Below are 26,781 nucleotides of genomic sequence, written 5' to 3'. Positions count from 1 at the left end.
ACCTATTACAATATATTATGTGGTTCAACCCATTTAAAGGTTTCAGCCCATCTACAAATTGCCCTAACTTGGACGCTAAGATAAATCTTTTATATATATATTATAACTTTGTATTATCAATCAATCAATACAATTTTTTTTCTCTATATTCTTACATGGTATCAGAGCCATTACCGTCAGTACTTGTAGTTATGACCCCGTTTAAACTCAAAGCGTTTTAGATAAAATTGAATCCGTGACATTTTGATATCTTAAGCTGACTTTTATCCTAAGATAATCTTGGTGGGTGATGATTGAGCTAGTTATTTAAACCTAAATAGGAAGACGTTGACAGTTTCCATTAAAAAGATGAAGAACAGACCTGATGGACGAGTTTTGGTGACTGAAGTTGGACCGAGGTGTTGAAACTCTCTCCTCTTCTAGGGGTGTTGTTCAAATGGACTTATGAACGAAGCAGATAGAAGGTTACTTCAAGCAACTCAGGTCAAGTTGTGGAGAAGTCGACAAGCACAACATGAATTTGAATTTTTAACATTCCAACTGATATTTTAAACCCTTACATTCTGAAATTAATTGGTGATACTCTTAGGAAATTCGTGTGAGTGAACTACCAAAATAGGTAAGGCAACAGGTTGGGCAAGAATTAAGGTGCAAGGAATCAACCGCAAATTCCCACGGACTATCATCATTGGGGACGGAATGATGACTGTTGAAGTACTGGTGAGGATTGAAAAACCAGCAATTATCTAAAGGGGTAGAACTGTTTCTGTGTGGGAAGCTAGAGACAACCCTAGTCAAAAGCGTGTGATTCCAACATAAATGGTCCCACGAAAAACAACAAAGTTCATTCTTTTTCTAACTGCGATGAACTTGTTCAGTTGTTCACAAGGGTTTTTAGGGAGTCAAATGAGTATGAACCCACCATCAAGTCCTGTCAAATATTGTCCAGAGCAGCTAGTCACAAATTCGAAGCCAGTTGAGAGCAAGCAAGTGTCTGTCACAGGTTTCAACCTTTCAACCTGGAGCAAAGTGTTGATAATCAAGGTATTCCCGTGCATAAGACATATAATGCAAAGTTGGAAAGTTTGGAACAATTCGACATTGGGGAGGATCTGAAACACATCAGACCAAAAGTAACAAGGAATGAAATGTCTGTATGGTTGAAATGAAGTCAATAGAAAATGAAATCGAATTGGATATGAAAGCACCGTCCGGTTTTCACACTACAACAAAACAGACCTACGGCAACGCTTAAAAAGACTTCTGCCAACCCATAAAAGCGTCGCCAAAAATATCACCGACACTTATTCTTGCGTCGCCATAAGCAGGGTGGGCGAATGTTATAGCGACGCTTATTTTAGCGTCGGTAACATCAATTTAAGCGTCGCCAAAAGGCCATAATTTTTTAAAACGATTTTTATTTTATTTTTGATTTATTTTAACAAATTTATCCGAATTTTTATTTTTGAAATTAAATATTCATTGAAATGGACATTCAAAAATAATTGAATAACATTTTTAATAATAACAAAATTAGCATAAATTCTCACATCAAAATATTTCAAACAAAAAATAGTTTTGTTCAATAGAAAATATGGTATTTATCCACTCAATCTTCTTCTTGGACATCAACTTCTTCTTAGACCACATCTACAAAGATATGAAAGAGATTATTTTTAAGATAAGAAAGAAAAATGGTATATTGATGTGAATTAAATCGACACAAAATTTGAAAAAGAAAACCTGATTACTTCTTCAAGCAATTGACAACTCAATGATGAAGACGAGCATATAACACCTAAATCATTCATTCTTCCCAATTAAACCGCTAGAAAGGAAATGAATTGATCTTCAATTATTGGAATCTAGATATATATCCTCTTACAGTGCAAATTTGTTTCCTCCATTTCTGTCTGGATATCTTCTTAATGATCTTCTGAAATTAGCAAAAACAATTATAAAACATTTAAATAGACGATGATTATAAATTAATTTTACCTGGTGGTGGTACTACATTTGTATTCTTCTTCTTCCTAGGACATATACTCTTGAATAATCTTAAAAAGTGATCACTGAATGGTGTCTCCGGAACTTTGGGATCGTTTTCCCAACTATTGTGTTGCATGCATTGACCACCATCTGCTAACAACAAATTAATTAATTTAATACAACTCACCTCACAAATCCAATTGTAACAGATACAAGCCACAATTTTCAGCTAAGCCTAACAATTGAGTAGAACTTCCAAGGAAGAATATTATGATCACCTATCATCAACATAAACAACACATTATTATTATTATTATATCATCATTCATGCATTCATGCAAATTAAAATAAAAAAGACAACATATCGATCAGAGTCAAACCTGGAGCACAATACTTAGTTCAACTATCAACATGAAGAGACAGTTCTTAGTCACTCCCTTAAACACGTTCATCTCATCTGGCTTCCTTACATTCACCTCATTGAATATCTGCACAAATTAACCATTTTCTCTTTATTTTCTTTCTTTCTTTCTACTTAGGGTATATTTATATATTAATATCATACATACCTGACAAATAACAAAAGCATTGAATATGAGCGTGTTCTTCATTTTTTTGGCAAGCATTGAATATGAGTGTGTTCTTCATTTTTTGGCATGGCAAGGATTATCATGCCTCAAGTTGAGGATATTTTCCCTTTGGAAGTTTAGAACGAGAAGGACGCTCACTTGATAAGCTGCCTACAGTTGTATGTGTGTTCCAACAAAATTACCCAACCAAAATATTTTTATTCATTTCTTGTCCTAGCTAGCTAGCTAGAAATTGTAAGTTATCAAACAACAACTTACACCTGCTTCCCAATAATAATAATAATAATATATACCTGAATTAGCAAGTTCCTCCACATTATATTTGTTATCAACGGTTCCCTGATCAAGGTACAAAAACAAAAACAATACTCATGCAACCAACCATTCAACAATATTATTAATATGAACAAAAATGGTTGAATCAATTAAGTTTTCAAACTCATCTCCGACCAACCAGAGGTCGATGCATCAGGTGATCAGTAGGTGGTTTAGTGGCCAATGCCAAAGCTCCAAGTGTATCCATTATGAGATTTACCCAAAGAAGCTAAATTCATTCAACCGTAATTTTTTCTCAAACAAAACAAAATAAAAAGAACCCATTAATTACCTATTATTTGTTTCTTTCTCTTTTTTTTTATGTCAGGTGCGTGCATAGATTATTAATTATATTTACTTGCACTGCATTCAGAGGGACATCACCAGAAGAAACTGCTGCAACAACATTAATAACAAGTGCAGTAGCATTGGTAGTGAGTTGAATCTGGATGAATTTCTGAATGTTTTCATAAACAGAACAGTAGAATCTGGATGAATTTCTGAATGTTTTCATAAATAGAACGCTCTCATCTAACAACCTGTACAGCAATGAAGGAGATGGCATTCAATGAACAAATTCCAAATTATAATACTTTCCTCACAATTTAAGCAAACAGTGCAACAAATTCTCGCTTTTGAAACAAGGCAACAAGAGTGTGCAAGAAAATTCAAAAAGCAAAGAACCAATTGAGAGATCAAGCCATATTAATAAGCATAGATCGTCTATATTTCAACCTAATAATAAACCAGCATGTACTAGTGACTAACCTTCACAACAGAAGCGAAGTTATCATCCAATATTATTATATCTGAACTCTCTTTCGCGACTTCTGTTCCTTGGATGCCCATTGAGAGACCAATATCAACCTAAAACAAGGATAACATATCACCTTTAAAATCCAAAGGTGAAAAGAAAGGTAGCAAACAATTTCAACTGAATAGAGAAAAATAAAAATCCAACAGCTGTAAAAATGCACAATAACGATAGCAGATTGATTAAAGATTCACAACCAGGTCAACTGAATAGAGGGAAAAAATCTACTATGTAAAAGATTCACATTTGAAATGTGTTCTGTATAGTGAGCTAGATAGAGAAACATAAATGCATACAAAGAAAATTCATATTTTCATTGGTTTCACAGTAGAAAAAATAAGCAATAGAAGATAAGAATTTAAAGAGCACACTGTCTAAGAAAAACATAATGGTTTGACACAAATACCTCATTCAGTGCGGGGGGCATCATTGGTTCCATCTCTTGTTACACCAACAACATGTCCTCTCTTGCGCAAGGCTCGCACAAGGAGCAACTTATCATTGGGAGACGACCTTCCCATTACCTACACATGGAATTAGAATCATTTATTTCCTTAAACTAATTAAATAATAAGAGTAAGATCAAACTAATTCCAAGTTGAGTTGGTCAGCTCATGACATACTAATATCTTCTCAGCAACTTCTAGCTTCTCATCGTCGGATAATGTACGAAAATCTTTCCCTTCAATGACATTTGGTGCAGTAGTGTCTGCATCTAATTCTAGTATCCCCCATTCTAGGGCTATAGCTCTAGCTGTTTGGATATTATCCCCAGTGACCATGCACACTTGTTTAAACACAAATCTCAACCAATTTAGCCATATATAACAGTGGTGCGCATAAATATGAACTTCACATACAACGATCCTTGTCACTATCTTAACCAAAGTAAATACTAGCATACCTTAACTCCAACATTAGTACATAGCCGAATAACTTCTCTGACACCAGGTCGACAAGGATCCTGCGTTGATCAATCATTTTAAAAAAACTCGTCAATTTAGTATCTTTTTTTGTGCGTATGTGTTTACCATACAGGATGGTGTGATGTTCTTAATTGCAATTAACCATTTAAAATTTTCATTATTAGAAGATCCCATTCATGTATTGTTTACAAGATGAGTTTGATGAAATATTATTTGAATATGGAGTAAAATAGTGATATACAAATGTATGTATATAATTCTATCAATAATGTGTTCTCTATTTCCTATCTTTTTAGAGATCAATGGCTATTACATCTGTTATGCCCTTTTGCCTAATGATTGAGCAATAACCTTCTTCATATTATAATTTAGTTTAGTTTCGAGCAAAAAGACAATAAGTTAGTGATGAGATTTAGATCAAGATGCTAATATGATTAAACATGAAATATGACATCTGGTTAAAAAAATTATATAGACTAGATGCACACTAGTAGTGAATAATACCTTCAGGCCAACAATGGCTAGCAATACAAGGTCATCATCGGGTATTTTCCAAGTAGACAGTTCCTCCTCAACATGTGGGATTTTTTTGAAATTTTTAGGTCTGTATGCAATCGCAACACAAACTTCTGGAAGCCATATCTTCAATGGCTCTTCTGAAAACTTCTGAATGCAGGCAACATAAATTTTCACAAGATGGGAGTTAAATTTGGAATGTAGAAGGCATTAGTAACATCTTACTTAAGTCCACAAATTTTTTTGGGATCAACTTGGAGTTGAGAGGAATAGAATTAAGATAACACAATGACAGAATTGAGTCGACAATCAATAAAGTGCCTACCTAATTAGTTACAGAAGCCAAAAAACAATTATTGAAAATAAAAAATCCAGCAAGGATGACTCATGGGGATTCTTAGATGCTTCCGTAAGTTTTAAAATACATGCAAATGAAGAAAAATGAAATTCTAACATACCTTGTCTTCATCCATCGGTACCAAGAGATCATCTTCATTGATATATCTGGTGCAGGAAGCTAAAACTATTTCAGCAGCACCCTTCCAATGGACATTTGCCAAGTAGTTAAATCGCGATTTAACTCATTGAAATCGATAAACGTGGTAAAATCAATATAAACGGACGATTTTACCTTAAAAATTTCTTTCCCCATCTTTCGTCCGTAGATCTATAAATGGGAGTAAGGAAGTCTTGTGAAGGTCGTAAGAGATGACACAGTGAATGGATCGAAGAGAAGATCTATGAAGAAGGAAACTATTTAGAGTAAGATTTGAAAAAAATGTCTTTAAAGAAGAAAAGATCTATGAAGAAGGAGACTTGAAGAAGAGCCAGAGTCGCGGCCGCCATTGATGGAGAGAATAAAGAGAGAGAATGAAATTTCAAAACATGAATAATTAGGGTTTTTTAAATTAAAATATCACGGTTCATAATAAATACATAATAATATAATATATATTTATTATTCTGAATTTTATTAATATTTATTATTTTAATATATATATATCCATAAACAATAATATTTTTTTAATTTTATTCTCTTTAATTTATATATATATATATAATAATTCATTAAAAGACAGATTAATAATTTTTTTTAATAATGATATAAAAAATTTAAAAGTAATTTTATATAAAAAATAATAATTAAATTTTAATGTTAATAAAATTTTAAGTCAAATTTAATTTACAAAATTAAAATAGTGAAATAAAATATTTATAAAGTTTAAAAATAAAATATAAAAAATATAAAAATTTAGAATGGTTAAAGTATAAGGTTTTAAAAAAAATCAAATAAAAAAAATTAAAGGTGGTGGTATATATATAAAGGTGGGCAAAAGTATTTTTTCTTTTAACTTTTACCCACGCTTAATATGCGTTGGCATATAAGCGTGGTTGAAAGTATGTTTTGTTGTAGTGTCAGGTAATCTCTAAAAGTGGTTGTAATGTGATTAATGAGGTGGAGGATAGCATTTCTACGAGTAATTGCATATAAAAATGGAATACACATTAAAGATTAAAGTGTAAGTTATTTTATTTGATAATATGAACAAATTAATTCATTGAAATTAATTTATACATTGCAACCTTTGGAATTACACATTGAAATGTAGGAGGTTATTCTTCATTATGATATTTAATATATTTTAATTCATTATAATTAAAATTTACACATTGAAATCATGTATGGCTACAATAATCTCTATAATATCATTTTAATGGAATTAAATAAATAAGTTATTGGAGCTATTTGATGGCAATAACTCTATAAAAGAACTTGTTATCTTTAGAGGTTCCTAAACTTATTTATCATATTAAGTACTTGCACAATTGAGGGTTAAGGAATGATAGGATCGGAATTGCCGAAGGAGACTGTGGGTCTCGCTAGGGTGAACGCTTACACACACCGATAGATACTAACCCTGTTAGAGGTTAATATCGGTCTCAATACTACGCAAATTGTCACAAACTCTTGAACCGAGTGTAAGTGCGGAACTGTTCGTTTCAACTTAAAGTAACGCAAGCATGGTTTGGACAGCAATAAGAGAATATGAAGTAGAGAAGAAACACAACACATAATTTATGGATGTTCGAAGATAAAGCTCATACGTCACCCCTTCTTCTTAAACATTGAGAAGGATGTTCACACAGAATATTCAAAACAGTTTACAATACGTCAAATAACCGAGACTTATTTACTGCTCATTTTCGAGTTCTTGCTTCGCTCACTTTGTTGAACATAAACAGATTCTGTCAACTTACAACACTCACTACTCACACAGAATAGATAAACTTGTAATACACGTGAAATTCTAACACACACTTTGAAATGCTTTAAACAATATATGAACAGAAATGATTTAAGACTTCTGGTCCGGTTCCAAAGTTGATTCTCTATATGTGTGTGTCCTTCTGGTTGTGTTCTGATTTCTTAAATAAAAAATATGATAACGGTCATATTTTCATCTTCAACGGATACTTGCATGGTAGCTTTTTGTTTCTTGATTATGATTGGTTGATGAGGGAGGTACAACAGGGCAATTAATGAGTTTAATACTTCCCAAGGAGCAGATCAGCATGCATCTTTGTCTTTTACTAATTTGATTATCTGGAGTAATGTGATAAATATCTGCTTCAAGTGGACTGTTGTTAGACTTATACTAAAATAGGTATCTAAATATTTTGACAGTCTTCTGCTTCTCAAAAGATATATTATCAGACTTGTATTAAAATGACAATAATACATTCTGTACGTTTGAAGGCTCTCGTCTGTATTTTCCGAAAGTGTTCTGTATTGCACTGAAATTGAAACTTCCAGCCGCTCTCAATATAAGTCTTTCTTAGCATAAAACTGGTTTCGTCTCTTGGATCTGATCAATCAAACTACCGATCATTTTACAGACTGTCTTGTATAGTAGTTTAGGATTATACCAAGTAGTTTATCGGGAAAACCACCGGTTGCGCCGTCTTTTTAATATCGGTCAACCGGTCATACTATCGAAGTATAGAAACCGATTTCTCTTCCTAAGATATAACTAATGAGTTTACCGATCATGAAGCTGAGTGGTAAAACCGTTTTTCACTGTTGAGCCAATTCTCTACTAGTTCCGTTTCTTGTAAAGATAGTCGAATATAAAGTTTATTTAGATGATCCCGGTTTGCGCCGCCTTTTTAATATCGGTCAACCTGGCTAAGTGGTAAACCCGATTTGTAGATATGAAGGAGTAAATTGTTGGTTTCGGTTTTTCCAATTCCTGCATTTCCGAGCTTCTTTGGTCTTTCCAGATTTCTTTTATCCTGCACAGACGGTAGATTTGATTAATTTCTTTAAATAGTTAATTACTTACTAATTAAATATCTATTTTATCTAACAAGGAAGATAAAAGGTTTAGAACAATATCTAAGGACTTTTTGATTTTGTGTTAAAGATGTCGTTCGTGAAAGAAACATTAAGGTTCATCGATGATTATTGAGAGACAAGATGTAAGTGCTCGATTGAATCATGCTTCTGCTATGAGATTTAGTGTTCGTAAAGCTTTTCTAAAATCATTAAATCAATTTTAATTTTTAAGCATTTCTTACATTAATAGTTTCAAAGTTTGTAGCAATAATCTCTCTGAAAAAATAGTGATTTTAGACTATAAAAAATATATTAGTAGACTATTAGTTGTGGCTACTAGTCGGGTGTTCCATTGGTAGTCTTAGGATCTTTTTTGCAGGTGAGAACTATTATCGCGTCTCTAACACATGATGAGCCAAGTTTAATCCAGACCGATAGTAAATATGCGGTGGGTACTCTTGGGTCAAAAGGGAAATTTGTTCAGCAAATAGATGAAATTGAAAGAATAATTAAAGAAAAAAATGGAAAAAATATTAATGACATGCTTAATGATAATGTTGAAGAAGGGACTATTTTTCGAGACATAAAGGTCGACAATGAGTTGGCAAAGCCCGATGATTTCGAGACGTCCAAAACAATGAAAACAAAAGTTTCATGTTCGTACCTTCAAAAGAATTTCTAATCTAAAAAAATTAAATTATATTGTGACTTGTATAACAATAAAAAAATGGGCGTAAAGGCAAACAAAAAATAATAAGAAAAATGCAAATAAGGCAAAATAAGTTTATAAATGCATAAATGCATGCTAGGAATGTCAAATGACATTGATAAACGAGGTTTTATAAGGTCATTCTTATTTGCGATCGTGTATGATATTATTTGCTTGTCAGAAATGAAACTTGGTTCTATGGATTCTTTTTTATCAAGAGCTTATGCATATAGAAGTTGGTTGAATGGACTGCCAAAATTTCTGATGGGGCTTCAAGGGGTATTCTTGTAGCTTGTAATACATACTTTTTTGAGATGTTGGATTATAATATTCGAGAGTTCTCAGGTAAGGTGAATTTTTGCAATCAAAATAATCAATTTTCTTGGATTTTGTCGGGTACTTATGGACCAGTTTCAAGTTAGCTCAAAGATGTTTTCTTTGATAAATTTAAAATATTACTATTTTATGGTATTTTTCAATTGTCTTTGCGGGTGATATGAATGTATAGAGTACGATCTCCAAGTGAGCAGAGAGAGGCAAGACAAATTACTAACGAGATGAAAAAAAATTTCCTAAGTAATTGAGGATTTAGGACTTACTAATTTGCAATTGTAAGGTGCCAAGTATACATAGAAGAGGGATGGGGAACATCCATGTCACAAATTGATAAATTTATTTTTTCTCATAGATATTCTCAAACAACTCAAGCAATCCATCATAGAGCTTGGCCTCTAAATGTGTTTGATAACCATCTAATCCAAATTATCATCAAAGGCTCTCATAAAGTCAATAAGCCCTTTAGATTTGAAAATAAGTGGATGATGAATGACTCTTTTATGGCAATAATTGAACAATGGTGGATGAAAAACACTCTAAAAGATTCTTTGTCATACATTATGACAACAAAACTAAAGGAATTTAAGAAAGTTATTAAGGATTAGAAAGTATGATAGAGAACTAAGTTCAAATCTAATGTGTACTCTCTTTGTTCTGAGCTAGAAGTGTTGGATGTTATTGAAGAGGTTAGAAGTCTTTCTAATTTAGAAATGGAGACGAGATTGAGTAAGGCCAATGAACTAAAGACGTCGTGTAGGAAAGAGAAAATTGACGACAAACAAAGAATTCGAGCAAGATGGCTTGAGGGTGGTGATTATAAAATGAAGTTCTTTCAAAGTTTATGTAGAGCTCGTTCAAGAGAGAAAGTCATCAATATTCTTAGAGTTAATGGGGTAGAGGTTTCCCATGAGAATGCGATCAAGAACGAGATTCTAAATTTCTATACAAATTTGTACTCCGAAGCTTGTCCTGACCGGCCAAATTTCGATGAAATTTTGTTCAAAAATATATTTCCCTCGCACAATATTATGCATGAAACACTATTCACCCTTGATGAGGTGAAACTGTTGGAATTTTTAAACTAGTTCTATAAATTCCATTATTGAATGGAAATTAGAATATGGATAATAAAATCAAATGAAATTCACATGAAATTCAAACGTGAATTAAAGGGTGAAATTTGATCCAAATGTATAATTTAAATCAATTAATTTAAATTAATTGATCTAAAATGCCTTGATGACCAATTAACAAAATGTTGTTAATTTGTAGTGTAACTTACATGAGTTTGTTATTATTATTATTATTATTTGTTATGATAATTTATATTATTATTAACAAATTGGAAAACCATGTAATGTTAGTATTGAATTGTAAATGCCTTAATTGTTTTGGCAAACAATTACTCTATAATGAAGAGAAAAACGTTAAGGTAATGAAGAGGCAGACAATGTCAACCGTTGGATCAAATGATGATTTTATTTAATGGTTTAACTTTCAACAATATAAGACCTCTCATCTCTAATCAAAAAATATTATTATTCATTTTTCATTCTTTCTCACTCTAGAATTCCAAAAGTCTTCTTCTTGTTTTGTGAGTGTTCTTCGAGTTCTTTGTTCGATTTTTCCGTTGAAACCCGGTGATAGTTCAGGTACTTTATCAAGCTCGTTGTGTAGTGATTTCGGTGCTGAATCACTACTAGATTCGTTGTACCCTGGGAGACAGCCATCTGTGATAAGCTCTAGCACATGGGGAGACGGTGGAACTGTTTTAAGGGAAATGTGCTAAGCACATGCCTCGAATCAACAATTTATTCGGTGATATTGTTTTTCATATATTTTATTTATTTCATCTATTTGTAACATAATATATATATATATTTCTGTTATTTTTCAAGACAAGATTTCTAACAATCTTAAAACAGTTTCTTTGTGCTAAGCTATTTAAGAGCTTGCGCCATCGAATATATTTTTTTTTTGTCTTTGATGTTTCAGAAATACGAGTCGCGGTGTTGCGAAAGAGATGATGTTCATTTCGAAAAAATGAAAAAGATTCATCTTAAGGAATCAACAAATAAAGAGTTTAAGTCAAAAATAAGAGAAAAATAAGTTTCTCTAAAGAGAAGACAAAAGGTCGTAAACAGTAATACAACAATAAAAGGGCGCATTGGCACAATGGTTCAAAGTTCAGACGCAAGGGTGTGAGGAGGCGAAAGGTCCCTAGTTCGAATCCCATTTAGTCGATGATGTGTTATAAAATGACACTAGTCATTTATGATGGAACCATTCAAATTTCTTTTATAGAAATTATTAGATGAATGGAGCCAATGATTTCTTTCATAAGAAATCTGATGTGTTATAAAATGACACTAGTCATTTATGTTGAAACCATTCTAATTTCTAGTGTAGAAATTATGAGATGAATGAGATTGTTAATGATTTCTTTGTAGAAATCAGACTTGATAAAGTCATTGATGTTGAAACCATTTCAATTTCTTGTGTAGAAATTATGAGATGAATGGGTAGTCAATGATTTCTTGGTAGAAATCAGACTTGTTAAAGTCATTGATGTTGAAATCATTCTAATTTCTTGTGTAGAAATTATTTGATGAATGAGTAGTCAATGATTTCTTGGTAGAAATCAGACCTGAGTCAGGTCTTGATGTGGAAATCATTATAATTTTCTTGTGTAAAAATTATTAGATTAATGTGTTCATAATGATTTTTATAATATATATATATATATATATATATAAATATATAATATGATTTGTCTAAATGACATTAATCATGAAGGTTGAAATCATTACAATTCCTTATGTAGAAATTATGAAATGAAATGGGTATCCTAATGATTTCTTTTATAGAAATTAATTATGTGATTCATAATGACAAAATGAAGGTCATATGTTTAATGAGATTAAATAAATTGTTTGTTTTAAAACTTATTCTAATCATTCATTTAAAGAGACACGACTATGGAAATTAGTCTCGGTGAGAATAATCTACTCAGAATTATTTTGAGCATGCATAGTCGTTTCACGTCGATTATTGTTCAAAACATGGCAATGTAAGTGCTTCGATTAAGATATGAAATATATTTGTAGTTATATTTAATTTGATTATGTGCTAATTGATTATTAATATAAATCATGCATATTAGCTAATAATATGATGGTTCATGTTATTCATAATAAGTATGATTATCTAGAAATTTATATATATATAAATTAAGATTTATTTTCTATCTATTTTTATTTTAATAGATAATTTTGAAATTTGTCACAAATAATGTGTTCTTTGATTGACAAAGATTTGTTATAGAATGTTAAAGGTCATCTAATTAATTAAGAAACGAATAATTGATGACATGAATATTTATTTATATAATTAGTTAGTTTTATATTTGATTAAAAATAAATGATCAATATTCTAATTAATTATCATATATTTTTTAAACGATATTTTTAATGATAAATGAAGTTGTATATATATTTCTTTAATAATATATATGGCATATTATTTATCTGATTACGTTTCTATGTTATTGACTATATATATATTATAGTTGTTTTGTCATCGTGGTGACTAAAATAAAAGAAGCAATAATATATAATATCATATATATATATAGATATATTAATTTTGGTTTAATATAAGATACTTGATATACATTGTCCAATTGCATCATTAAGACTTACTTAATTTGATAATTTTGAAATCAAATAATTACAAGTAAAGTCTTCTTTGATTTGAGAATAATGTGGCAAACGTGCCGATATTACGGGATGCAAACGTGCAACCGGAAATAAATGTTTAAGCGACTTCGGTCAAAGGTGCTTGAAACATTATGATTTCTTTTGTAGAAATAATGTGATATGGTGAATATTTATTTGATTAAATATTCTAATTTCTTTTATAGAAATTAAGTGTTGAAATAAATATTTTAATTGATTAAATATTTTTAATTTCTTATGTAGAGATTATGTGAAGAATGATTTATAAATGAATAAACATTCTAATCTCTTGTATAGAAATTATGATTTATTCAATTAAATATTTATAATATAGTTATCTTATTCAATGTATGATAAGTATAACAAAAGAAATTTGTAAAAGAATTGTGTGATAATTTCTTGATTAGAAAATCATTGATTTAAATCATACAAATGTGTGTGATTTAAAAGATACCAACACGAATGTGGGGGCAAATATTTTTATTGATTATAATACAAAAATAATTGTGTATATTATGATAAATGAAAAGATAATTCATTGTTAGAGAAATATGTTCTCTATAAAAGATAAAGTTGCGCAACTTTACAAAAAGAAAGAAAATAACAAGAAAATGTCTTGTTTATATTTGCTGAGTTGGTGCTCAAATCGATATTTAAAATTTGAGGATTTTGAAATCAAGAAACGTGTCATATTTTGACATTACTTTCATAAAATTTTTGAAGAATCAACGTCTTCAAAAAGATTTTATGAAATAAATGAAAAGGAAAATTTATAAAGTCTTGATATGACTTATAATAAATTTTATAATAATGATATGAAAATTTGATCATACTTTTATTAAAAAGTGGATGTGACAATTATATATATCATGAAGACAATGAAAATTATTTCATTACGTGTCTTTTATACGATATTTTTATCGTTGAAAATTACGATAAAAATGGTTAAATCCATAAAGGATATGAATTGCACTAAACGAAATATCACGTTGTTATCAAATGATATATTGATATTATTAAATGAAAGACTTTACGTCTTAAAGTGAATATGTTCACACTTAGAAGTGCAATCTACGTATGGAAATCTTCTAATAAACTTATGATGGATAGATTAAACGTTATAATCTATATTTTTGACTTATGTCGAAAAATAAAATATTTTTATGTAAAATATATAACCGTTTACACGAAGGCAGAATAGTTCAAAGACATTTTGTCTACTAGTTAGCCAAGTAAACAATATTTTCATAAAAAAAAAAAAATTAAATGATAAGCATGTACGAATGACTATGCTTCTTATTAGAAGATGTTCCAATGTTAACTAAGAATGTACCAACATAAATTTCTAATTATTATGATAGTAATTAGAAATTGGACAAGCTTAGAGTCAGTGACAAGTCTAGACATACACGTCTTAGACATAATGTCATTATACTATACTCTCTAATGGAGTTATCAAATTTGACTATGTAAGTCAAAGATAACATTGTGGATCCACAAATCAGATTATTGAATAGAGAGATAGTTTGAAGTCTTTTGAGACATTAGCCTACTATAAGTTGGTATGAAGGAAAACCCAACCTATGCAGACTGGAGATCCCAAGAACTAGGTTCAATGGGACAACCTAATTGTACTGACTTGGAAAGTTATTGTTGAGGATTAATCCTATAACGAAACAATATATATTTTGACGAGGATAAGCATATCGCTTTTAATGATTCTTTGTGAGCAAAGAGATCACCTATGTGAGGGAGAAGTGGGGCCGCTTCGAAAGAATTGCACGGCTCAATTCTAGACCCTCTCACAGAACCAGGCACGTGTTCCATGGCCAAAATGGACACATCCATGAGAGCTTGACATGTATCAGGGAGAATTCTATGTGAAAGTGTGTAATCGTTTACACAAAAGGCAGAATAGTTCAAGGACATCGAGTCTACTAATCAGCTAGTAAAGTTATATGCTTTCACAAGGGAAGGTTCAAAGGGTTACACCTACCTATCCTATGTAGAATTCAACTGTTGAACCTTCACCGGGTTAATCTTTCAATTTCCATTAATGTGGGGGATTGTTGGAATTTTTAAACTAGTTCTATAAATTCCATTAATGAATGGAAATTAGAATATGGATAATAAAATCAAATGAAATTCACATGAAATTCAAACGTGAATTAAAGGGTGAAATTTGATCCAAATGTATAATTTAAATCAATTAATTTAAATTAATTGATCTAAAATGCCTTGATGACCAATTAACAAAATGTTGTTAATTTGTAGTGTAACTTACATGAGTTTGTTATTATTATTATTATTATTATTTGTTATGATAATTTATATTATTATTAACAAATTGGAAAACCATGTAATGTTAGTATTGAATTGTAAATGTCTTAATTGTTTTGGCAAACAATTACTCTATAATGAAGAGAAAAACGTTAAGGTAATGAAGAGGCAGACAATGTCAACCGTTGGATCAAATGATGATTTTATTTAATGGTTTAACTTTCAACAATATAAGACCTCTCATCTCTAATCAAAAAATATTATTATTCATTTTTCATTCTTTCTCACTCTAGAATTCCAAAAGTCTTCTTCTTGTTTTGTGAGTGTTCTTCGAGTTCTTTGTTCGATTTTTCCGTTGAAACCCGGTGATAGTTCAGGTACTTTATCAAGCTCGTTGTGTAGTGATTTCGGTGCTGAATCACTACTAGATTCGTTGTACCCTGGGAGACAGCCATCTGTGATAAGCTCTAGCACATGGGGAGACGGTGGAACTGTTTTAAGGGAAATGTGCTAAGCACATGCCTCGAATCAACAATTTATTCGGTGATATTGTTTTTCATATATTTTATTTATTTCATCTATTTGTAACATAATATATATATATATTTCTGTTATTTTTCAAGACAAGATTTCTAACAGAAACAAACGATTGAAGACGTAGGTGGGGATAAAGCTCTAGGTCCAAATGGTTATACAATGGAAAAAAATAAGCATAGTTCTTTCTTAAAGAGAAAATTATGAGGATCATGGATTATTTTGTATCAAAACGGGACATTTGAGAAGAGCTGAAATTCTAACCATATTGCCCTTATCCGCAAGGCTTGAGTGGTTAAATTAAAAATCTTCAGGTCCATTAGTCTGATTTCCTCAATTTAAAAAATTATTACCAAATATTTGGAAAATAGATTGAGAGTCGTTCCCATTAATTATATTTGAGAATCAAAGGACATTCATAAAGATAGACAGATTTATGATATCTCTTTAAATTCAAACGAAGTCATGAATTCGACAATCAAAAGTAGTGTTTGCAGGGCATTTGTTAATGTGAAATTAGGCTTAAGATTTTGAGGCTCAGGGTTATTTTGGTGTGCCTTAGTGTTAGGTAAAAAAAGAGGAAGGAAGATATATAAGATTATTTGTTGGATTCAAAAAGACATGGAATTACATAATGGTGAAAATGTCAATCAAATCGTATTATTATTGAAATGTCAACACAATCTCTTCGAGATTATATCATGGTGAAGATGTCAAAGATAAAGATATCACATGATCTTTCAAATAATTATGAATTCTAAAACCTATGTATATACATTGTAAATGAGAAGAGGGTGTGTGACTAAAACCTAGAACAAACAGAGAGAGAGAGTTGGAGTTTGTAATCCCTATTATAACCCGATTGAATCGATTATCTAAAAGTAGGACGTAGGACATTGTTGGTCCGAACCTGATTAAGATTCTTGTATCGTAATTTTGTTCTTTTTTACTTTTACGCTATTGTTTTGCATGGTACTACGATTACTTTTATTCCTCTTTCATTTTTAGGGTGATAGTTTTCACCACAAACTGGTATCAAAATCAAGAGTTGGGCTAAGGCGGTCGCGGTTTGATTTTTTTGGTGAGTTTTTTTTTCTTGATTCGGTCAGTTATTTTGAATATTTGAGATGGGACGATTTCTATGGTTCATATCAAGAAGTTTAATAGGACAAAAGACTTCGGGTTGTGGAAGATGAAGACAAGGGAACACTTAGACAACATAGGAGTTGCTTAAGCACTCGAGGGAGAATCACAATTACCGGCCTCTATGGACACGGAAAAAAAGATGAAAGTGTTGGAAACGGTCTATAACACCTTGATTCTTAACCTCAATGATAAGGTTCCACAAGAGGTTGTTAGTGTCACGACGACAACAGAGGTGTGGCTTCAATTGGAGTCTTTGTATATGACTAAGACATTATCGTCTCAGATCTACATCAAGTAGAGATTCTTTAAGTTTAGAATGGCTGAAAAGAAGTACTTGCAGACGCATCTCAACGATTATGTCAAAATTCTTCTTGATTTCGAAATCATCGGGGAGAAATACAAGGATGAGAATAAGATATTTATGCTTTTGAATTTTTACCGAAGTCGTATGAGAAGTTCATATACATACTCGAGCATCGGAGGGAGGAGCTTACCCTCTATGAAGTGACAAGTGAGTCGAGATAGAAGGATCAAAAGAAGAAGAATGAAGAGAGCAATGTAAATGGAGATTGATTCTTGGTGCGAGGGAGAACCGAGAGGAGAGACAATAAAAGCAAGAAGAGGGGTTCGAAGTCTCTTAGGAAGAAATCTATCAAGTTCTACAATTGTGACAAGGATGAAAACTTTAAACGTGATTGTCCAAATTTGAAGCTTGATTTTGAAATTTGATGTTTCTATTCTTTGTCATTCATATTCACTATAAGCTTGATTTTGAAATTTGAAGTTTCTATTCTTTGTTGAATTATATTTATTGACTGATTTATATCTGAAATTAAAATTGTTATTAGCTTTATTGCTTGGTTTAAAAATTGTTAGATGTCTTACCATTATTCAATTTGCTTTAGAAAGGAGGGACTCGAAATCTATTTATAGAATGAGATTTGGGTAAGTTGTTCTTGAACTTTTGTTCAAGAATGGCGAACCAGAGAACTATTAAACGAATTAGAGATAGGTTTGGGATTTATCCCAATTCAATTCCCGTTTAATTTGAACATGTTCTTCATCTTTATGTGTGGGTAGGCTTTTAGATTTTCATTTTTTACCTACACCTTAACTTAGAACTGGTTGTTTAGTTTTGGATAGAATGTTATAAACTGATATGAAACTGGGATGGATTTAGTTAAAGATAGAAATGAATTCTTGGGTGTGTTTGGTATTAGAATTGAAATTAGAGGTCAAATTTCATTGTAGTAGACCTTTTAATATTAAGAATTGGATTTGGAATTAGAATTTCAATGGAATTCAACATAGTATAATTTTATAGTTCTCAATTTTATTATTTTTAGGTCGGAATTGTAATTACAAAATTTATTTTATAATTACAATGTTTTTTCAAACAAAATAACTTATTATTTTATCATTTAAAACACGAGTTTTTAAACGATAATCTTTTTTTTAATTGAGGATGTTAATATATTGAAACGATATCAATTTTAGTAAGTTGACATTTTGAACTAATATATATATATATATATATATATATATATATATATATATATATATATATATATATATATATATATATATTTTAATTTAAAAAGTTAACATGTTAAACCGATATTTTGTTTTTGAATTTAGAAAGTTAAAATGTCGAACTGATATATTTTATTTTTTAAATTTATGAAGTTAACATGTTGAACCGATATTGTTTTTTAATAAAAATCAAAACATAAAATATCTTTTAAACTTGAGTTATCCTAATTGGTTATGTCAAATAAACATTGGTAAAACGGCGTTGCTTCACCCTTGTCTTTGCAGTCAGCAAACTGAAACGTTACATCTTGGCTCACAAGGTTATCCTAATAACAAAGTACCATCTTAGATGATTGATTTCAAAAAGGATGGAGATTGACTTGAGGCAACAAGCTTCTTTATGGGTGGTTGATTGAGGTAAAAAGAAATCCATGTGAGGTTCGATGTAATTGAAGAACTGCCATATTTAATTATGTACGAAGATGAGACAGACAAAGTCCAACCGGTTGGGTCAATGCACGAAAAGATAAGGGCAAGAATGACATCCCAATGAGGTCTCTACTTAAGGTCGCCTCCATGCACCATTCATCAACATGTTTAATATTTTAATAAAAGAGATAATATATATTAAAATTATTTTTATTATATTATTTTTTTCAAACATAAGAATTGAGATTGAATTATAATTTTATAGTTTTTCAAACATAAGAATTGAATGGTAATTCAATACCAATTCTCATGAAATTGAAATTAAAATTTCAATACCAATTTCAATTCCACACATTCAAACATACTCGTTGTTGTGTTTACCTGTTTTTTTTTCAACCTTCAAGTTTAGTTCAGATGAATCCAGGGTGTCTATGGATTTTTTTCTGTGTCCAGGTTTGATTTCGGGATCTTGAGGAGGATTCCTATAGATGAGTGCTTATTGATGATGTTCATTTGTACAAGGCTAGAGGAAGAAGGATCCGCTCTCTCGTATCTAAAACTCAAACACTAACCATGGACCGCCCGCGAGCTCATGCCCACAAACTGGCCCACCAGACTTGTATGCATAGTTTTTTTTCAATCAAAATCGAGAGTTTACATAAAATCGTTGACTATTTGTAAACTTGTAAAATTTAGAATTTACTTAAAATCGTAAGAATTTAATTTGTAAAAATAATAATTATAAATAATTATATATATAATTAAGTATTTTATTATATAGTGAATTTAAAAAAGTTATATATTTAAATATAAAGTTAATTAAATAATAATAAAAATAAATAAAAATTTAACAAAATTATACTTACAAATTAATTATATTAATTCATTTATTTGAATAAATAATAATTTTATTTTATATTTCTAAATATAAAATTATATTTTAAAACGTAAAATCGTATTAAATCGTAAAATTTATAAACTCGTAAACTCGTAAAATCTTATTATCGTAAATTTAAAATCATAATAGTTTACCTATTTAAAAGTTTACTTAAAATTAAACTTGTTAACCTTAGTAAAATTGTAAAATTTTAAGAGTTAACTCGAGATTTTAAAAGTTTTGATTTTACATTTAAATGCCCTCAATATTTTATATAAAAAAAGTTAAAATATTTTTTTTAATTAATTTTTCTTGTTTCGCTTACGGCCTTGACGCGATTTTTAATATTTGAATTTTTTTTTGGCCTATGTTACCATGTATGAATTTTAAAAATTAAAAAAATTGTTAATTAATTTATTTATATTTAAAATTTTAATTTATAAATATAAATAATTTTTAATTTTTCTTTAAAAAAAAAATTCATGTTCAAAGTATTAATTTATTTAATATAAATAATTATTATTATCATTAGATCTATTCTAAGAATATAAATTAGATATTGTAGATTGGGATGGGATTTGATAAAATACTTTTAAAATGTCAAATTATTTAAAGCTGAGACTGTATTTATGAGTACTTTTGCGTTGATTTCATTTATCATATATAACCAATGACCTAACCCTTCAAGAATTTTCCGAGATAGTTATTATTTTACACGTAAAAATTTTTTTTCTTATTTTTTAAGAAAATTTATATAACGAGTCTAAAGTCAAAAATAAGTTTTTATGAATGTTCCAATTTGTTTTAGTTAATTATTTAAAAAAATATTGAAAAAGTTAAAAAAGAAAATGGGAGAACAGATTAAATATATAGCCCGCAAAAACACTTAACTATTTAATCAGGCGCAAAAGTTATCGTTTGACGGACTCGAACCAAGACCTTAGAGTAAGTATTCACTTTTTATTGTCGATAGGATAGAAGAGATGATATATCAAAGAAATTTATATTTACTTCTAATTAAAACATTTTTGGGGGCGAATTTTATACATATAGAGAGGCATTCAAGTGGAAATTGAATCTATGATTTTTGTGCTTTTTGAAATCACTCTCACACTTAAGTTAAGTTAATGAATAATTACTAGATAAATAATAAATAAACATAATATTTTAGAATAAAATATTTTTAAAGAAGATTAACAATTTTATTTTTTATATATTATTACCTTTATAATATATTATTATTTAAAATATATGAATTTAATTTTATTTAGTAGAATAATTTAATGATATTAAAAAATATTATTATATATTTTAATAATATATTATTTTTGGGCTTTAAGTTTAAACGGTGACATTATGTGAGTCTCATACTATTTCTCATTTATTTTTAAAAAAATATTTTTTTTAATATAATTAATCATTTTTAAAAAAAATTAATGAGATTAATTATTTTAATTTCAAAGATATTAATAATTTTAATTTTAATGTGCAATTATATTTATAATACATCCTATATTTATATATTTAAAGAGTAATGATAGGGAGCGAGAAAAAACTTAATCGGAATGTATAGGGAATGAGGTGTCATTTTTTAATTGGACTGAAAATCTGAAAATTCTCTCTCTATTAGATTTTCAATGTAAAAGTGACATATCATTCTCTATATATCAAGTTTTTCCAGCTCCCTATCATTACACATATTTAAAATAGATAAAAAAAAAATTATTAGAATAAGTTCTTAATTATATTAAAATATTTTATGATTTAATAGTTTAGTTATGTATTTATTTAATAAATATTTTAGTAATTATTATTGTACATTGAATTTATTGTAAATATTTATTAGAATGTTTTTAAAAACAATTAAAATAAAATTTGATTTAAAATATTTTATTTTTAATTATTATTGATTTTAATAATTATACTTTGATTTTTATATATATATAATTGTAATTATAATATTTTTTAATTTTTAAATAAAATCATGATTTCAAAATATTTATTACTTATTATTGTACATAAGAAATATATAGTTTAAAATGTATAATTGAAGTTTAAGATCACTTGGTGAAACGGTTTCTTAGGCCTCCTCGATTTGTCTAAGTTTAGGTTATCATTACCCATTATAATATATATTATAAATTTGGTGCGTTTTGTTTTCCTATTTTGTTGTCGATTTTATAATTTTATTTGTATATTTCTTTAAATGGACACTCATTCTTCCTTATTCTTTTTTAACATAAAATAATGAATTGCTAGATCAATATTATGAACTTTGTTTAAACAATATATTTTCTATTTAAACCAAGAGCAAAGAGTTCATCATCAAACAAATAAAATCAAATAAATAAATTATATCTAGTGACAAAATGATATATTTAAGGAAAACATGTGAAAAATTGTAAAGGAAACTATATAAATGACTAAACAATGATTAATATAAAATTAAGGAAAAAAATAAAAACAATTGTGAATTTTCTTAATCAGAGCTTCAATGTTAAATCCAATATCTGTGTACCTTGTTTGCCCTCTTTATCTCCACCTTCATGGACAAATATATCAATAACCCGAGATAAAGGTTTATCTAACTTATTGATATATGATTTTGTAGGATTATCCATAGTAGAATTGTTCAAAAAATTATGCACGTTGATCATTGATGAAAAGTTATGAGTTGATGATAACATTCGCAAAGCTGGGGAATGATTGCGTTTACCTATTGTGGGTATAGGAGACAACGATGAGGAATGGTTGTATCGCATAGGAGATAATGTAGGCTTATGGTTATATGACCAAATTCTCTTTCCTTTATCCCTCATGCCAAACAACATGTTGCTCTCAATGGGAGTATTTTGTATTGAATTGATGTTTGTTTGAGCCTTAGAATTTGAGCCGATATCAAGAGAAAAACGATGAAGATCCAACATGCGACCATCTTGTAGGGAGACCTTGTTGTCCACTAGATGAGCTAGTTGAAAATGCTTAACTTGTTCAAAAGCACTTGGAAACACCTTATTGCAAAACCTACATGCAACATATGAGATTTTTGTCTTCTCCTTATGCCTGTCCAACATGCTTACAAAACTTTGAGACATTGTTGAAGAAGTAATTTTGAACAAAGAGAGATGTGAAATCTATTAAGTTGAGGTAGATTATCACTCTATCAATCTAATGGAATATATTTATATATAGCATATCGATACGCTCCTATCCTTAAATGTAATTTACAAAATTTATTAGAATTAATATTACATAAATCTTTATAGAAATCCAGTAGGATACACACTTTCTTTCTTAATATTATTTATGCATTTAATTTTCTTTTTATTCTTAAATTTATTGAGTGGTCAACGTTTCAGTCAATTTGATCAAAACAAGATAAATTATGTCAATATAAATAATTTAATTGCATTTAAAAAATATAATGAGCATTTAATTCGATTCATATATATTTCCTAAATTATTATTCCTACAAAATAAAGTATTTGCTAAATTATTCTTCTGATTTTGTACTATATATCAAGAGCATTAAATAAAATTATCGCCTTATTATTTTCTCCAATAAAATTATAATTTTTTAATTATTAATCTAAAACAAAAATGTAAAGAAACGTTACTTAAATAATTCACTAACTAAGTTTGATTGTATTCACTATCAACGTTCAATCTTAATAAGTTAGTCATGGTTTTGAGTTATAGTGTAATTAACTTTCTAAGAAATAAAGAAATGACCTAAATTTTATTTAGGTATTATTATATATATCATTGTTTTTTCAAAACAATTATTATATATCACTAAGTTGTTAATTTTTATGCAACATTTTTTATAATTTTATTTACTTATTATTATATATCATTTTTTTCAAAACATTTATTATATATAACTGAGTTTTCAACTTTTATGCAACAATCTTTGTAATCAATATAACTCTTTGTATAAAAAAAAGCAATTATCATAAATTTTCAATATTTATATACAAGTACATAAAAGAATGTATTTATTTGGTCATATTAGAGGGAATGAGACTATGGTGATAAATAATATTAATTATTACACGTTATTTGTTTGATAAAAGGCACAAAACTGTTGAAATAATATTGATATTAAAAATGGTTAATTTAATTTTACTCAACTCACACATTTAAATAAATAAATAAAATATACAAGAAAAATATTATATCATATTAATTAGTATATTTATTGAAATATAATATAATACAATAAATATACTTATACTTATATTATTAACATTCTATTAATAGTTAAAATAATGATTTTATTTGTTAATACTTTTAAAAGAATAGAACTGTTTTCATTATATACTCTATATCGTCAAAAAATAAATTGTTTACTATTGTATTTGAATGGGGACATAGTCCATCACTGTGGACCCTTAAGTATTTTCCCTTCTAAAATTCTTCAATTAGAGATTTATCATTCCTTTTATTGAGCATATTGATGCAAAATAAAAGACATTTAGTATGATTAATGACTTATTTAACTAATCATGAGTTGATTAGAGAATAAATAAGCAAATACAACTAAAAAAAATAGTATATGAGACACTAAAAATAGTTGTGAGTTAAATAATTTCGTCCGAATAATTTCAGTCTCTTCATAGATATTTTTATCGACTTCATTTTAATGGTCTTTTTGACTTATTATACGAGTTCCTCTTCAGTTTAACCATTGAATTTCATCAAAATTATTTTCCTATTATTTTTCCATTGATGAAATCCTCTTGGTCCTTTTTTTTATTTTTTGATAACATCTATTTCTCCATTGGAGTGTGACTAATTTTTGCGGGTTAAACATACAACCCACAAATACACTCACCCAATTTAATCATGCGTGTTAAACTTGTCATTTTTGTATTTCAGTCTCTCTATAGATATTTTTATCGACTTCCTTTTATTGGTATTTTTGACTTATTTTACGAGTTCCTCTTTATTTTAACCATTGAATTTCATCAAAACCATTTTCCGTTACAATTTTTCCACCTCGAACCCAATGAATCTCTAGCTCAATCATCCAAGCAGACGTCCTCTTTCAGTTATCAATGTTTCATTGATGAATCCTTTTGTCTTTTTTGTATTTTTAGATAACGTTGGGTTTCTACTTCTCCATTGGAGTGCGATTAATTATCGCGAGTTAAACATACAACCTGCAAATACACTCACCTAATTTGAAAATACGTGTTAAACGTGTCGTATTTAGGACTCGAACCCAGAGACTCGGGACACTAGGGATATACACATATTTCTTGTCTTTCATTTCATAATGTGGAATGGTGGAAGACTGGAAACATTAGGTTCAAGACACATGCTCAAACAATCTTTCTTCTCTTTCATACTGTGGAATGGTGGAAGGCTTGAAACATTAGGTTCAAGACACATGCCCAAACAATAGATATATTTTTCCAAACCATACTCACCCATTCTAATTTGTTTTCTCACCCCCAACAAGGGTCTTGCCTTTCTCTGACTTTGAGTATCCATGGGATGCAGATCCAAACCTTTGGAGTCTTCCTCGTAATTCTTTTATTTGGTTTCCTTTTAGGCTTCACTTTTGAGTACTCTTCTAAGCGACGCAAGAATCCATTTAGAAAGTTAACAATGTAAACATAATTTGTTGTTAGGATCGGTGTCGACAATAAAGACTAGGGTCTGACTATTGTTAACAGGTTACAAACTTCGATTCGATTTTAACTCTATTAGAAATTAAAATATGTTTCTATTCTTCGTAAATCTTCACAAACACTTGAACAAGTCCAGTGCGGAATCGTTTATTGGATTTGAACCTTCAGATGTGTAACGTTTTGCCTTTAGTATAGGAATTAATAATTTCAGTTACAACACATTTATTCTACATTTATGCTTATTAAGTTAGGTGTTTTACATTTTCTTTCTTTCTGAATTTAGATAGCTGTAATTCTTTTTCATTTGAAGTAATATGTTTTATCTTCATCTTTGACAATAAGAAATCTCTCTTCATCTGTTTTTTCCACACTTCATTATTCATCACTTTCTTGCATTCCGTACAACAATTGAGATCAGAGCGGGTTAGATCCGATCTGATTATCACTATTTGTTTCTGGCGAGAGAATGTTTTCAATGAATCTGAAAATCAAAAAATTCACAGGGAGAAACAGTTTTGGTCTATGGCAGATCAAAATGCGAGCCCTGTTTAAACAACAAGGCGTCTGAGTACCATTGTCGAAGGAAAATGCGAAGATAGTTGCAGGTCCTGCAAAGGAGTCTACCTCTGGTAAAATCACTGTTGAGCTTGAGGTCTTGGAAGAGAAGGCACACTCCACGATTTTACTCTGTCTAACTGATGAAGTGATTACTAAGGTATCAGATGAAGATACTGCAATCGGTATGTGGTCGAAGTTAGAGACTTTGTACATGACAAAGTCACTAACTAACAAGTTGTTATTGAAGCAACGTCTGTTTAGTCTTCGTATGCTTGAAGGTAAGTCTCTTCGTGAACATCTTGATAAGTTAAACACTATATTACTTGAATTGAGAAATATAGATGTTAAGATCGAAGATGAAGATACTGCATTAATTCTGTTGGTATCTTTACCCAACTCGTTTGAAAATTTTGTTCAATCATTCGTTGTGGGTAAAGACTCTGTAACTCTAAAAGAAGTTCAGTCAGCACTTCATACTAGAGAACTACGCCATAAGGCGAGTGGTGAAATTGTAGA

The 26,781-nt window shown here is 29.4% G+C and overlaps 1 pseudogene; it reads right to left on the bottom strand.

Annotated features, from left to right (window-relative positions):
• Positions 1 to 902: 902 nt before the first annotated feature.
• LOC124945658 lies at positions 903 to 23,163 on the bottom strand (annotated as a pseudogene).
• Between the last annotated feature and the right edge of the window lie 3,618 nt (positions 23,164 to 26,781).

This window comes from Impatiens glandulifera, chromosome 1 (assembly GCF_907164915.1).
Source record: "Impatiens glandulifera chromosome 1, dImpGla2.1, whole genome shotgun sequence".
NCBI lineage: Eukaryota > Viridiplantae > Streptophyta > Magnoliopsida > Ericales > Balsaminaceae > Impatiens > Impatiens glandulifera.
Note: the sequence above shows the minus strand (reverse complement) of the source record. Positions and strands in the feature narration are given on the sequence as shown.